The following is a 6,203-nucleotide window of genomic DNA, read 5'->3' as shown; positions in this document are numbered from 1 at the left end:
AACAATTACAACATACAATTACAAACAATTACAACATACAATTACAAACAATTACAACATACAATTACAAACAATTACGACATACCATTTAATTTATGCAGCAGCAGTACTCTGCAAAATGAACTAGACTCAATATATGATACATTTATTAACAAAGGTCACTTTGTTAAACATATTGTTGCGTATCTGCTTGTTTGTTAATTTCCCGTAGAAATTCTTTCCAAGAAACTTCAGTGATACAAGTCCTTCCTTAATTAAAACTAGTTTATTCTTTCTCGATAAAACTTTGCAATACACAGAATTTCCACAGTCACTTTAAACTTGACTACTTTTATGAACACACGCTATAAATCACAGTGATTCACACACTTTACTTACGGCTTGACTCGATTATCTCTATCTTCAATCTCTCTATCTATGCCATTCCCTCTCCACTTTATTTGCCAGGCTTTTATACTAAAAAAGAGGGAGCCTGGAACAGACTAGAGTTGCCAGGAAATATCATGATCTTTCTAGAATCTCGTCACGTGTTATCAGCGTCACGTGACTTCCACTGTCATAACAATATTGTCACTAGAACCTTAGTCAACTAAAAAAACAAACTCAATAACAGAAAAAGAAAAGGAAAACAACATAAATTCCATGAAGGAAACTAAATGCACAAACTCAGACACACTAATAGATGTTTTACCATATTATGGTAATGTAACCAAAAACATCACAAGCATTTGGTAAAATGCATCAAAAAATTACAACGTAAAAAGCAAAGAACTAAAATCAAAGTCAGATAAGGAAAGCTTATTATGACAACTTCAACAATGGAAACATCTACAAGTATCAATACAATCAATGCACTAGCACTTAAATAGGCAAAACAGAATGCAACATAAACATTAGGTGAAAGAACATAATAATCCTCCATCACACATGTATGAACACACTACAATAAATCAACATCCAATTATCATTAACAACATCAATAGAAGAAAAATAAATGAAGCTTTAATTATTCACGAACTAAAACCTAATTTAAATCAAAGCACAGGTGTCACCTTTTCTACATTGGAACAAAATACTCTTGCAGTATTTCAAACAATAGATGGCAGTTACCTGATGATGGCCACAAAAAAGGTTGAAACATTGTAATAAAGTTAAACAAAAAAATAAGTTATCCACTCAAAAGCTATATCTCTGGACTTTTATTTATGTAGCATTTAGGTTGAAAGAATTAGCACTGTAATATTCTTTGCTAGCTGGTTAATGTTAAGTGTAACAGCTGACCAATGTCTTAAGAGAACAAAGGTCATGAGGTAATGCTTTTGACTGGACAAAGAAACTTGGTTTACCTACGGGATTCAGGTTCACTTTCTTGGTTCAGTTCAACTAGAACATCGTCAAGTAAAGACTTACTTCAAACTGTTATATCTAAGTGAACAGAAGTTGATCTGAAAAAGAAAGCAAGCTGTACAAGTAAACATATTTTAATAGAAATAACCGTCCTTTCATGTGTGCTAGAATGTATGCTACGTGTTCTATGTGTTCACTGAATAATAAATATTGTTTTCCTTTTTTACCTACTGTCCAGTTTCATTATTTCACAGACAATAGGAAAACTCAAGTAACCAAATTAAGAATTACTCTCCTTATTTCCTGAGCAAATCTGTTCTTACTAGTGGGTCTAGCTATTCATTACTTTTCTGAATATCAGTTTTACCCAAAAATATCACATAAATTAAAAGAATGTAAGTAACTCTCTATGTTTTATAATGTTGGTAATTTTTTGTTATTTAAGTTAATAATTTAATTATTCAACAAAATAAATATTAATCAATAAAAAAAATACTTGTGTGAATATTAATATAACTGCTGTGTTTCTTTTTATCGTAACTACTATATCTGTCATATTCCAGCAACATGATGAACCCTGGTATTGGAAAAAAAGTCTCACTGGCATCACATATGGCAGATATAATGTGGTTGACATATTATTAATTATTCATCTCTTCTTTCTCTTAAGTTCTTATCTCTTCCATTCACTAATTTTTTGACACAGACTTAATGAAGTAAAATTATATTTATAAGGTACAGTGCCATGTATGAAATTTTTGAACATAAAAAACATTCAAAACATTTTGTTTGTTACTAGTTCTTTCAAATTAAGCAAATTAGTATCAAAATTTAAGTCTAGTCCTTAAGTAAAGCAAAACTAAAAGCTTATAAGACTAGTATTATAAAATATGTTTGTACAAGGCATTAGGTAATTAGGTAGAGACATCTGATGCTCAAGTTCACAGCATTCTGACACCTACAAGTGATTACCTACTAAAACAAATTAAGAGTTTAGTTGCCCCAGATCCTTTTTTACACCATATATAAATTGAGTGGTGGTAAGTCTATGCCTAGAATTACATAAAAAAAGAGGCAAAGTGGTATAAGTTAAACACATTTTAAAAGTAGTAGTTCACATGTTATGGTAAACATGAATTAAAATCACTTACACAAAAAATTATTCAAAACATATCTCCAAAAGAAAGGAAAATTTTGTTAAATTAAAAAAGAAAGAAAGCAATAGTGAAAGAAAGGATAAAAGAGAATTAATAAAATGAAAGAATGGCAAAGAAAACAAAATTTGAGTACTGATAAACAACATTTCTAACAGATTAGGGTAAGTACTTTACATAAATCTATAGTGTAGTGTAAAAAAGAAATGACAAATGACTAAATTAAAGGATCATTATTTTTTAACTTTTAGTATTTTAAGAATGCAATTATCAAAATTGAACAGTCTGAACTGGATATATGAGTCAATACAGATCAGGATAAGCATAGAGGTAAGAGATAGAATGAAGACAAATAGGAGAGAAAAAATGGTCACCATCCCGAAAGGTCGAAGGCTGAGGGGAAAAAATGGTCCAGGTAGAGAAGTAAAAAACTGCTGTGGAATAGAGTGCAAGAAGCATCAATAGCACAGATATCTGAATGGCAGGTAACACAGGCAAGAAGGAAATAAGTCATACTTATTGATGCTTTTGGCTCTCCTCTCAACTCCAAGTATTCTCTTTCCTGGTTCCCTGTTCCTCATACTTTAGCTTTGTCTGTTAGTGGTCTCAGCCAGGACTTATCTTTTCCTTTATGCCTAGCCTTTTTTTCTAAGATACTGGCCTCTTGCTCTTTCTGCAGGTGTGTATAGCCAACAACAAAAAGTCCTGGGAGTAGAGAGACCCTACTGTTGACAAAATACAATCCAGCCAAAAAGATGTCACCAGGTTTAAAGCCCCTGATACATGACAAACAACAAGATGAACTCAATGAAAAAGAGCCTAGAAGAGGAGGTCAAATGCCCAAAAATAAAGAGCCCTGGAGCAGATGCCCCATTGATGGGTGATATAAGAAATAACCATGAAATTGTCAGAGTGGATCAAGACCAACTGATTCACCAGAAGAGGTTGGAAGTAAGAACATGTCCAACAAACTGCAAGAATTTTTAGCACATTGATGTGATGTGAAATGAATTATTTTCCTGCACAGCATAGTAATAAGGTAATAAGGGACAAATCAGAAGAAATGTTTTAAGCTAAGATAGTAAAGAGAAGGGAATGAACCTCTCTGGAGCCTGATAAAGGGCCTCTGGCAAAATGTCAAGGGAAGAGAGGAAACTTAACTGGGTGGTGAGAAAACAACAAAGATACAAAAATGGAGAACTAGAAAGTGAAATAGAGGACAAGGGGTCCACTCCCTGAGCAGGCAAAATAAAAAATGGGTGGGTCACGACAAAAGAGTCAAGAATGTCTGGGAGACAAGGTATGTGGGTAGGAGTGAGTTGTTGTTCAAGAAAAGAATCAGCATGAACCCTATATTAGGCAAAGGAGGAAACACAAAGTAATCCCAAAAATTGGGTTTTATGGAGTAAAGAATGGAATAACCAAATTACACAAGCTAACGATAAAGAAAAGAACATACCTGAAAATTTTATTCAAAAAGAAAATGAAAGGTTGAGGATTTTCCATGATTGTTAAGATGGTACCCAAAGCAAATCCAGGTTGGGGAGGGGGATAGTTGATTAAATTCATTGCACTCCTTGTTATCCACAAACTGAGGAGAATGGACATTGGCTGAGGAGATGGAAAACAGAAACCAGTATGTATAAAGGAATCCACAGCACGCTGTAACATCCTCAACAGTCAACGAGCCTCCAAAAGCCATAGTAGAAATAGGTCCTGTGTTCGTAACTCACTTTCACAGGTAAATTAAAATTCACAGTGACTTGAGAAGTTATTATGTTAAACAATGCTTTTAAAACAAAAGCAAAGGCAAAAAGAAAATGTAACTTTCATTGATAATTGGAAATCTCATTAAACTGACCATAGACTAGAAAATTTACACATCTGTTTAAAGTAATGCAGAGGAAAAGAATGAAGTTATTTCAAGTGCAAGTGCTTAAGAGGAGAAGATACTGTGCATGGAAATTGTGTTGTTCTCCTATTGGTGGAGGGTTATTGTTGCATGATGATGTGACAATGCATCAGCTCATTTCATGTCATACTCATAAAATTATTATAGTTAAAACTTGATTAGGTGTTGTAAGTGAAAGTGACATTTATGGAGATGATTTGTAATTTGAGAGAACATATTTGAGTTTACACTTTACAGTAACATTTATCTAGTGCTTTTATTTTATTCTGGATCTAGAGATGTATTAAAGTTTAATTAGATACCTGAATCAATACTAGTGGAGTATATAATTGAGTTCTGTTCTACTATTTGTAGAATTTGAAATTTAACTTACATTAAATCCTCTTTCACAAGTAACTTGAGTAAAATACTGGGTTAAAAGATATTCGTAGGTGAACTACAATGTGGCATAAAGCAGTCTAGTGCATGTTGTACTTGTGCAACAGTTGAGAACTAGAAAACTTAAAATATTATGGAAATACTAAACCAAACTATATAATTTTATAAAGCAGGACTATATGCTTATGTAGAAATTATGTACCAATTTTCATGCAGTTAGGTTAAACATTTTAAGTGTAACAAAACAACAAACAGGTATAACACAATGACATCTTGCAGGCTGGCTAAGCATTACTTAAATATCAAATCATGTGCATGTTGTTTGACAACATCTAGTGAGAGAAAGAGTTTATAGATGTCACCACATAAGTTTAAATGCTACATTAACAGACTTAAAGGCAAGTATGGTTCTATTTTATGTAGTTTACCTGATTTTTACAATAAACATTAATATAAAAATGGTTTTACTGCTTCAAATATTTATATTTGAATAAAAGTTGTTGTTTCTATATCCCAAGCCGAGCACCAATTTTACTTCAGTCAGGGCAATGTACAAAACATCATTTCTTCGTTTATATTATCCAAGTTTTCGAAACACTTCAATATTCAAATTATGAGCAGAGTAACATCTGTGTCTTCTCTGCAACATTGTCTTTACTAGTCAATAAACCTAAATATGATATTAAAAATCAGCTTACACAATGCTATAAGTATAAAGTAATATCATCACTTTTGCTCCTCAGTGATGTCTGAATGTTTATACCAGTGGTATACACCAGAGCTGCGTATAACGCTGCAGCCATTGTTTCAAGGAGAGACTAGTGGATCGATTCTATATTTGAAATTTCATAGCGCTTGCAGGTAGCGTCGTTCCATTTTCCGTCTGTGCAAAGCGTATATTGTGTGTAATTATATAGTTTTGTATATATTGTTTTCGACTTGATTAGGCCTGCCACTGCTACCTGATATATTCCGCTGATTCAATTTGCCGTGATGGCTTGCCGGCTATCCGTGACATATTTGTTTATAATATTGTTATATTTAATATAACACTGTTTTATATGTTCAGTTCAATTGAGTATTAATTTGGAAAGGTTATTAGCTTTTTTGTAAAAATAAAGAAAAGTCTAAAACCAAAGGACGTATTTTCAATGTTTTTCAGAACTGTTTCTCAACAATTTTCAGATTTTCACTACCTAAAAGTATGCAACTACTAAATCAAATTATATGATTTTTTCACTGCGCAAATTAGATTCTATGCAGAGATTACGTACCAAGTTTCATGCAGTTTGACTAAATGTTCTAATAGTGAGAAGGAGAAGAAAAGGTAATCAGTGACACTCTTCTTGTCCAAAAAGGGTTAACTGTTTAAAACGATATCATCTAGGGGTCCAAACCTTTTTGAACAAGGG

At 32.7% G+C, this 6,203-nt stretch overlaps 1 long non-coding RNA gene across 22 annotated transcripts in view; it reads right to left on the bottom strand.

The window, feature by feature from the left end:
- LOC106474245 overlaps positions 1–5,659 on the bottom strand; it is a 45,604-nt gene extending 39,945 nt beyond the window's left edge. For 5 of the 22 annotated variants that reach the window (XR_002613893.1, XR_002613890.1, XR_002613892.1 and 2 more), the window contains exons 1-2: positions 5,490–5,652; positions 1,347–1,445 (exon numbers count right to left, since the gene is read on the bottom strand). This is a non-coding gene — a long non-coding RNA (uncharacterized LOC106474245). Of the gene's footprint in view, positions 1–1,346; positions 1,787–4,786; positions 4,984–5,489 lie in introns of those variants that run through there. The other 17 variants (XR_002613897.1, XR_002613899.1, XR_002613905.1 and 14 more) reach the window with 11 other exon arrangements.
- Between the last annotated feature and the right edge of the window lie 544 nt (positions 5,660–6,203).

The sequence above is a fragment of the Limulus polyphemus genome, unplaced genomic scaffold, assembly GCF_000517525.1.
Source record: "Limulus polyphemus unplaced genomic scaffold, Limulus_polyphemus-2.1.2 Scaffold6988, whole genome shotgun sequence".
Classification (NCBI taxonomy): domain Eukaryota; kingdom Metazoa; phylum Arthropoda; class Merostomata; order Xiphosura; family Limulidae; genus Limulus; species Limulus polyphemus.
The sequence above is the reverse complement of the archived record's forward strand: the minus strand, read 5'-3'. Positions and strand labels throughout refer to the sequence as shown.